Source organism: Theropithecus gelada, chromosome 9, assembly GCF_003255815.1.
Source record: "Theropithecus gelada isolate Dixy chromosome 9, Tgel_1.0, whole genome shotgun sequence".
NCBI classification, from domain to species: domain Eukaryota; kingdom Metazoa; phylum Chordata; class Mammalia; order Primates; family Cercopithecidae; genus Theropithecus; species Theropithecus gelada.
The window spans coordinates 39,858,562-39,868,771 of NC_037677.1; positions in this window are offsets into that span (position 1 = coordinate 39,858,562).

The following is a 10,210-nucleotide window of genomic DNA, read 5'->3' on the forward strand; positions in this document are numbered from 1 at the left end:
CGGGAGGGCGAAGGGGTCCACGGGAAATCTACACCCCGGCGGAGGGCCGCCCTGGAGTTCGGAGACCCGACCCCGCGGGAGCCGGGCGGCTTCGCTTGCCCTTAAATCTAGCCAAAGCAAAAGCCACCGCCTCTCGCTGCGTCGTCTTCTTTTTTTTTTTTATTTGCCACAAAATCAGGTGGGCAGCTGGACCTAGGATCTGTTCCAGAAGCCTGAAAGGCCCGCGTGGGCTGAGTCGAGAGCGTACCAGTGCTTCAGGCCTGGCCGCCGCCCCTCCTGCAGGCGCCCTGCGGCCCCAGAGCAGCAGCTAGTGTGGCACCCATCGGGGCCATCCCTTCCGCTAGTCGTTCGTTGAATACTTACTGAGCGGCACCCATCGGGGCCATCCTTTCCCCTAGTCGTTCGTTAAATACTTACTGAGCACCCACTATGTGCTAGACCTGGGCTACATGTTTGAAGTACTTTAAAAAAGGCACTAAACGTTTAGAAGCACATGGCACTAAGCCTAAGTACGCACAAAATACTTAGAAGGTCATTAAATGCTAGAGAAAGATGCAGCACAGGAAAGTGGGGTGGGAGTTAGGATTTTAAATAGGATAGCCAAGGATCCATATTTTAGGTACAAGCCTAACAATTTTATAATTTGGCGATTGAAATTTAAAACCCTGTACATTCTGGGGGCCTCTGCACCGCCTGCACAGCAGGCGGCCATCAGACCAGGCCATTTTAACATGGCTCCAGCTCACTGGGCCACAGGGGCACCTCTCAAATTTGGGTCAGCGAAGCTCCCCACCCTTTTCTCTGTGTCCTGTGCTTATGCTTATGCTCAAAAGGTTCTACCTTTCTTTCTCTGCCTGGGGACTCTTATTTCCCATAGAGCCCTACAGCAACCCACCTTCTCCCTGAGGTCTTCAGACTCTGTGCCGCTCTGCCAGGTAATGCAGGGCACTGTGGCTCCTCAGGGATGCCTTGTTAAGCACAGTAACTTTGGTACTTTCAAAGACCAAGCTTGCAGAATAAGTCCCACTGTCTCAGCTTTGAAGACATGGAGCCTTCAAGTTGGGAGGCGGGATCTGGCTGCTGAGTTAAAGGCAGGACATCTCCTGGGCTGGCATGTGTGTTATGTCTCTAGACCCTTGGGCAGCATCTGCCCACGCCCCTCTGCCTGGCCTGGGCCGTTCACTCCTCCAGAGCCCAATGACTGGGCCTGCAAGAGGGTCCCCAGTAGGGATTGAAGGTTTACACTAAATCCGTGTTGTACAGTGTGTAATTGACAAGGTGACTTCAGGTAGTACTCTGAAATTTGTAAAATATAGATTTATGTATTTATTTTTTAAAGTAATAAGAAAAAATATAACTAACAGTAAAGGCAGATATTTCAGATATTGCTCATTTTTTTTTAAATATATGGTTCAAGTTTTAAAAAGTAAGTCATAGCAAAAATTTTGACAGCAATACAAATAGATCTGAAATTTGAAAACCTTTTCTACATGAAGAATATTTTTTGTATTTTTTGATACCCTCCCACCCCAATCCCCCTTTTGAAATAAATATTTGGCCCCAAAGTGCTGAAACATAAAACCATACAAGGGAAGCACAATGTCTTCCTCACTTGCCTGCCAGGTGAGGCTGGAGAACGCTGGTCCAGGAGCGCTCAGGTTGTAGGAAGACTGTGAGGCCCTATGGGATCCCTGGACACCCTCGGCCCTGCCACCCCTCCAGGAGTGCTGCTCTCCCAGCTCCCATGCAGTCCTGGAGGGACCCACGGGAGAAGGTTGCAGGTGCTCACCCCTCCCAGCCACCCACATCTGCCCTCACCCCTTTGACACCTGGCCCTGGGGTTCAAGAGCAGGTGGCCTATTCCAGGAACCAGGAAGCCTGGTGTGGAAGACAAATCCTCACCGCCTTGCTGATGTCATCTGTGCAGCAGGTACACTAGCTGGCATGGTGGGTTTAGTCAGTGTGAAACCACTTGGCCCAGAGAAGGCCCTTAGGAAGATACTGAACAGTGTACTTACATAGGACTTTAGTTTGCCTTCTTTGAATTTGTCACATTTGGTACTTTCAAAGACCAAGCTTGCAGAATAAGTCCCACTGTCTCAGCTTTGAAGACATGGAGTCCAAGTCTCCATGGGCTCTGAGCCCAAGGCTCAGAGCTGAGGGCCTTGGCCAACGTAACAGAGCCAGGCAGGAGCAAGGGTGCATCTCTCTGGGGCCAACATCTCTGGATCCTGGAAAATCAGCCAGGCCCTGGAAGCACGCTTGGGGACATAAGTCACTCCCATGGCAGTCGTCCAGGAAGCCTTTTGGAATCCCGTACCCAGGGCCAGGACTTGGCATTTGACCAGCTGGCCATATTTTTCCCATCTAGATCCCCACTGGCCTCAAGAGCCAGTTGCAAACAGCCCCAGGTTGCCCTAGAGGGAAGGACCCCTGGGAGACAGAGCTGGTCCCCACTGGCTCTGGGCACATGTGTAGGCAAGCAAGGCACACGGTCAGGGTATGTGCATGTACAGCAGGCCAGGACTTCTGTCTGAGCAGGTCCTGCCCAAAGACTCCCTTGCTTGGCAGTGCTGAGGCAGGGGGATCTGAGAATGTAAGAATGACAAACTCAGTTTCTCCTTACTCTCATAACACAAAATACTTCTGTTACTTCAGATGTGTGTGTGTGGTGGGGTGGGGTTTCCCCACATACAAAGCCAGTAGTCCTTCAGCTGCAGACACCAGCTGGCTGTCCTCTAATTCAATTCAACTCTGAAACTCTACCTGGAGGTAGGCTCAGGCCCCACAGGTTGAGGCCCCAGTGCCACAAGGCTGCCGCTACTTCAGATACCAGTTGCAAGCCCTGGGTTGTTTACCCCGTGCTTCTGACCAAATGACCATAAATTAGGGTTTCTATGACCCCATCCTTGGGTTTCATTAATTTGCTACCACAGCTCACGGAGCTCAGGGAAGCACTTATGTTTACTGGTTTATTAAAAAGAGTATTATGGGCTGGGCGCGGTGGCTCACAGCTGCAATCCCAGCACTTTGGGAGGCTGATGTGGGTGGATCACTCGAGGTCAGGAGTTCGAGACCAGCCTGGCCAACATGGTGAAACCTCGTCTCTACTAAAAATACAAAAATCAACTGGGCTTGGTGGCAGGCACCTGTAATCCCAGCTACTCGGGAGGCTGAGGCAGGAGAATCGCTTGAACCCAGGAGGCGGAGGTTGCAGTGAGCCAAGATCACACCACTGCACTCCAGCCTGGGTGAAAAAAGCGAAACTCTGTCTCAAAAGAAAAAAATAAGGGGGGTGTTACGAAGGCTACAGAGGAAGAGATGCACAGGGTGAGGTTTGGGGGAAGGGGACATGTAGCCTCCATGCCCTCTCCGGGCACCATCCTCCAGGAACCTCCACTGTCCTGAAGCCCTCGGAACCAAGATTTGCTGTGTTTGTATAGAAGCTTCATTACATAAACATGATTGATTACATCACTGGCCATCAGTAACAGCCTTCAGCACTGTTTTCTTCCTCAGAGGCTGATGGGGTGGGGCTATAAGTTCCCACCCTCTAATCCTGCTTGGTCTTTCTGGTGACTAGTCCCCACCCCGAAGCTACCCAGGGTTGCCAGCCATCAGTCAAGTAAACCAAAGATCTTAGGAGTTGCATGTCAGGAAGCTGGGACAAAGACCAAATATATATTTCACAATAGCGCAATTTGTATTTCCTGGGACATTCCCAGGGACCGTCGGACTACCAGGGCTCATGTTCTAGGGCAAATCAGACCCAAGGCCCCAAGGGTTCAGATCTGTGCCCTCAGTCTCCACACCAGTTCCCAGGAACCAAGTAGTGAACCCCTCCTGTGCTCAGTCACCACAATCAGGCCTGGATGCCTTCTGCCTCCCTCTCCTAGCTCCACCGCTCTCTCCTATTCCCCTTGCCTCTGGGCAGACTGGACTCAGCAGCCAGGGCTCCACTGAAGGTTCTAATACTGGAGTATACATCAACCCCTACCTATCAGAAACCCTAGAGTGTGCACACTGAGAGTGTGAACAGCATTGACACTAGAGTCACCCTGTGCTGGGCGCCTTCTGTTGCCTCCTTGCATCTAGCTGATGAGGTGGGTTCAATGGCAAGGCCATTTCCTGAACTAAGAAACAGGGATCACAAAACTATTATTTGTCAGGGCTGGAGTTTAAATCCACTCTGAAGTAGGGCTGTTCCTGGTGAAGAAGAAAGAACTGGCTTGCCACATAAAACACAGCACGCCCAGTTATGTTTGAATTTCACAGAAAAGCGAGGGGTTTTTTTGTTTGTTTTTGTTTGTTTGTTTTTGTTTTTAAGTATCAATGTATCCCAAACATTGCATGGGGCATGGGGCATACTTATTAAAATAATCATCATGTTTGTCTGAAATTCAGGTTTAAGGGAGCATCCTGTATTTTCATTTGCTGAGTCTATGCTCGTCACATTGCCATAGCCCCCTGCCTTGTGGTCTTCTGCCTGGCCCTTCAGAACATGTGGTTGAGGTTGAGAAGGGAGGTTATGGAGTCACTCATTTTTTTCACTGAGAGGATTTCTCGAGTTTTATTAACACAGAGATGCTAGAAAGCGGTGCATGAAAGCAATATAGGAATGATCTTTTCTTGTTCTCTTTTCTGGGATGAGCAGTGTAACACAGCACCTGCCCCAATCCTGCCCTTCCAGAAATAGTCCTGGCCATGCCTGAAGCAGGGGTAGGCAGGTCTCTTATCCCCAGTATCACCAGCCCTGCTCTTCCTCTGGTCCCAGCAGATGTGTGTGATGCCCAGCTACTGATACTTTTTCCATCCCTTTCAGATGGGTGAGCTGTGTGTAGAGAAGGAGGGGAGAAATATCCCAGTAAAGAGGGCCACATGAGCAATATCCTGGGCTGGTGGGATTCTGCACGCGAGGAAAGAGCTCAAGAGCTGCTGTGGGTTGTGAAGGGGGAGCTGGGTCTGCTGCCTGCACAGATGGTCCCTTCCAATTAGAGAAGCCAGGATTCCAGCTCCACTGGCCCTCCTTGTTTGGAAGAGGAATTTGTACTTCTTTCTTCACCCTACATCCCTGTGGCTGGGTGTCTGTAGTCTTACTGCATGGATGATCTGGACTGGGCTGTACACAGAGGCTGCTGAGAGAGGCTTTCAAGGGTGAGTGCAAATGTAGGCTTCACCAGCAGCCTGGCCTAGGGCATGTAAGTGGGAGATGGACTCAGGTGGGGATACCTCTGAGGTATCCATCCATTCATCTACTCACCTACCCATATATTAATCCATTCATCTATTTACCCACTGAAACATTGAGTCACCCATCCATACATCCAACACCATGTACCCATCCATCCATCCATCCATTCATCCATTCATCCATTCATCCACTCACCTACCCCTACCCACACATTAATCCATTCATCATTCACTCGCCGAAACACCCAATCATCCATCTATATATCCATCCAACACCATCTACCCATCTATCCATCCATCCATCCATTCATTCATCCATGCATCCATTCATCCATGCACCCCTCCATCTATCCAACCAATTATCCATCTGCTCATCCATCCACTCATCCGTCACTCCATCCATCCTACACCATCCATCCAGCCAGCCAGCCAGCCATCTCTCCATCCATCTGTCCAGCCAATTATCCATCCACCCATCCATCTGGCTCTCCCCTTCACCCCCTCCACACCAGTCCTCTCCAACTGCTTTAGTCCTGAGCGATATTTTCCATAAGGAACGGAAAGACATACCTCCTGCTTCCTGGACCACAGGAAAAAAGAAGCAAGCACCAAAAGCTCAAAACCTGGAGATTACTCAGGAAACTTTAGCCTTGAAATACATCAAAACCTTCACCTTTCTCTGCTGAAGGAATGGCCCTCTCTTATAGGCAGGGAGGGTTTCTTAGGGAAAGCCCACCCAGGGAGGAGATGAGGAGAGCAGCATCTGAGCACATTTCACCCCACAGTGCCCATCCCATGAGTATCCTCCATAAATTACAAAGAAAGAAAAAAAATCGGGAAAAAACAAACCTTTATTTCTCTGTTTACTCCTCTGCATTTAATGAGCAGTTGTTAACATGACTGAAACCATCTGATGATTTTTACCAAATGGAAAAATCTCCCTATAGGGGCAATAAAACAAATATTCAGGATAGAGAGAGGCAGTCATAAAAGACATTACCCGGTTGTAAACGGAGGCGGGTGGTGGTGATCTATTACCCCTGCCTCGGCAGCTTTCAACAGAGTTCTGGGATTCCAGGAGGGGCCCTGACCCAAGGCAATATTTACTTCTGCGGCTTCTTCAGCAGGTCAGCATGGGTATAATTCTGTCTACCAGTTGACTAGAGCTGAGGTTTTGAGCAGGAAGTGCAAACCCTAAGCACTTATAACTCAGGAGGAGTGAGGCACCCCTTCCCAGAGTATGCCAAGAAAAGCACATTGTACTGTCCTGGCTGCAGGGGTGAGGCTCCTGCACACCCAGGCATTATCAGCTTTGTGCCCTGGCCAACAGTGCCTCTGGTTGGTGCATTTGTCAGCCGTATTTTACCCCAGAGCTCTGGGAGGCTCATCCTTTTTTGGTATACCACCACGTGGAGAGAGCAGAGTTTTAGTAGTGCGGCTGCTTCATGCACCTTGGTAGAGATAATTAGACCCAGAAAAGATCTTGCAGTCTGAACGGAAATTTAAAATCAAAGCTTAAACTTGCAAAGACAGGCATTCCTTCCCCAGGGACCAAACACAAAACTGCCTCTGGAGGTGGCCACAGTTGTGCCAGCCCCTATAACAACCTCAGCGTGCCCAGATGTAAGATAGACCCAAAGGATCACATAGGCAGGCCACACCAGCAGCTCACGTGAACTTAGCAGCGGCATTACAGAGCAAGCATGCTTTTCCCATTTTCAGATCAGAGAGGGAGGTAACTTCCCAACACCACAGGAACCAGCAGTGCAGCTGAGGCTCTGACCAGGGCTCATGCTATGGCCCTGCATGTTCCCCTCATGCTTCCTGGTCTGGCTGTAGAAGTGTTTAGTTTTTGGTTGCTTTGGATGCAGAAGTGCAGACTCCCCCCGACCCTCTTGCCTACTTCAGGGTGCATTCACGGGTATGCAGTAGGGATCTGTTGCATCACAGCTAGGCCCTGCCTGAGAGCTTGGAAGAGTTTGATAAACTTGCAGAACAGCTGACCACAAAGACCAGAATAAGGCTTGGATCCGTTTGGTGTGTGCCCAGAGCCAGTCATGGGGTCTGCACAGCCTCAGAGACCCAGGCTGGCTGAAGGCTGCAGCATGGGATGGGCTGGTCACCCAGGTGTGCCACAGCACTTGCTCCCACTTTTACATGCCAGCCAGCACCTTCCTGGGGGGGCACCAGGCATGGCTCTCAGTGCTCCTGAAGAGGGGCTCTTTCAGCCTTACTCTTGACGACCTGAAATGCTCATGGATTCTTAGAATACCAGTTCTTAGAATGGAATGATTCAAACAGTCTTTGGGTGGTTAGAGGACCTGGAGGAGGGGGTGAGGGTCTGCTCTTTTTTTTTTTTTTTTTTTTGTGGAGGCACCAGAATCTCTGAGGATGACATTTTTCTGTCCTGCAGAAGTGCAGGGAATTACAGCATTTTTAAATTATTCATCTTTACTTCTTCTTCATGGAGCGCTCTAGTTGGTTTGTGAAGGAACTGTCCTGTGCATTTTTCTTTCCCATGGAGCTACCAGGTTCCCATCCTCATTTCGCCAGTGAGGACTCTGGAACTACAGACCTGAAGGAGGTTACTCAGGTGGTGGTGGGGCACCAGGGCACCTGGAGGGGTCACACCCTGGGTTCTGTGGTCTCTAAAGGTGGGTGCAGAACTGAGAGGGCTGGGAGCTCTGTCAGGTTTTACAAAGAGTAGCTTGTTGGATGCTTCTGCAGGATCCCTGTTAGATGCGACCTTAGCAAGACACAAGACAAACAATCTCCTCCCAACAGTCACTGCCTCACTCCTACAGGTTCCCTGGGTTTCTGAAGACAACTTAGTCTTAACACAAGGGGGGTTTCAGGCAGGTGTCTGCACACAGCCAGGCCTGGGGCACTCCTGAGTGTCAAGGAAAACAGGTTTGAAGCCCCCATGCCGTTGCTGCTTTCAGCTTGGCCCCCTGAACAGGTCCTTAAATGGGAGTTTGTTTTCTGTAATCACCATCTCCTGGAATCTGGGCAATCACGGTTTCTGTGGGAACCAGTCTGTCTGCAGGCCCAGGAACCATGGAAGATGAGAAGCAAAGATAAATTGGTCTCTTTACCCAGGGGCCAGCCCCCTGTGAGTGTTGAAGAAGGGAATGGAGCGGGGCTTAGGGAAGGAAGAGGAGAGGACTACACAGAGGTCCAGAGAGAGAATACATTTTCCAGGAGCAGCCCTGTGGTAGGAGGCAGAGGGTGCATGTGTGTGTCTGTGTCCATCCTCACTGTTGGACAAGCCTCTGCCTCAAGAGCGCAGCAGGAGCAGCTGAGGGCGGAGTCAGGCCAGGATGTGCTCGCCACCTTTTTCTCCCTCCCTCCCAGGTCATAGAAATGAGGCCCTCCTCTTCCCTTCCCCCTGTCCCCAGAGCCCAGGTGTGTGCTGGTGCCTGCCCCAGAGGACATCTGGGGCCAGGAGGTACTTAGGTGGTGAACAGCTGGACTGATTCCGGGAATGACAGAGGACAAAGAAACAAAAAAAAAGGAACTTGTTTATTCAGGTGGAAATGCTTCACGTGTGCAAAATTTGACCTCCATCTCCCTAGGTTGCCAGATGGTGGATATATTTAGTTTATATGTAAGAAAGAGGAAGAAACTGGATGGAGAGCCAGTAGTCAGGGCTTACAATGGCCCACTCCCCACTTTGGGCTCAGAGGGACACTGTCCATGCCAAGAGAAGTGGGGTGCCACTGGGTGCCCCTGGGAAGAGCCTTTGCCTCCCAGCCTGGCCTGGCCTCCCAGTGTCCTCTGCAGGATTGAGGGAGCTGCTTGGCAGATGCCAAGTTTAGTTCAGATCCTAACCACGGAGGGGAGAGGTGCACTGGGCGTCTCCACCCCACACCCAGGCCTCTAGGGCAGAACTCATTTGACCTTTATGGTTGTGGATTTGGGGGCCTTCAGAGGCCACATTTCCACCTCCAGCACATCAGCCTGGGGAGAGAGGGTCAGTGGTGAGCCAGGCCAGTAGGCAGCCACAGCTCAGGGCTGCACTCCTGTCCAGTAAGCCCTTGCTTCCCGGGATCAGTTTGTGGAAAGAACCTAAAAAGTCAGGACACTGCTGTCCTGGAACACTCAACAGCTTCTCTGCCCCTCCCCATACTCACTTTTCCTGAGTTTGCTTTTCCCGAGTGACCTGATTGGCACCCCAGTGCCTACATGTTGTTGGAGACAAGGAAAGCGAGTCTCAGGGAGTTTGTCACCAGTGAGTGGGAAAGACGGGATCTGAACTCACAGTCAGCAACAAATCCCAGCTTTCCTGGTCATGCTGCACAAGCCGTCTCAGAGCAGGAGGGAGGAGGCCTCTCACCATGACTGGCTGCTTCTCAGCTGGGCCTGGAGTCTTAGGCTAGAACTAGAATTTGCAAGAGTCCCAGGACAAGAGCTGGGGAGAGGGTGGCAGAGCTGAAAGGGTTACCTCTGGGGCAATTTGAAAGGTTTCATGAAGGAGAGTACCTGAGCTAAATGTTGAAGGAGGCAAAGATTAAAAAGTAGAGATGTGGTAGATAGAGCAAGAGGGTTTGGGGAACAAAGAATGAGGGTGAGGCCACAGGGCTCATGCTGGGAGCAGCAAGGAGAATAGTTTGGTGAGTAGCAGGTGCCTGAGGGGTCATCATCAGACTCCACGGGGAAGGCATGTGGTGACAGGTCACTGAGGCCCTACATGTCAGTCAGACCAAGGAGCGGAGAGTTGCCCTTCAAGCCTCCGTGTCCACTTGTCCTCATCTGCGGGACATTGTAACTACCTTCCTTTTCGCTGGAGCCCCCACTTCCCAGTGCCCTGCTCTGGAGGGTGTCTGTGGAGTGCCTGGGGTGTCTGGCTCATGACTGCTCTTTCATATCTGGCACGCACTGCCATTTGAGAACATGATAGTGGTCACACTGCTGGGGCCAAAGCCACTGTCAGACCCTGACTGAGCCCAGGCCCCTCAAGCTGCCTGCTCTCTAGCTGCCGGATCAGGAGCCATGCCCCTTTCTGTGCAGTGTGAAGAGG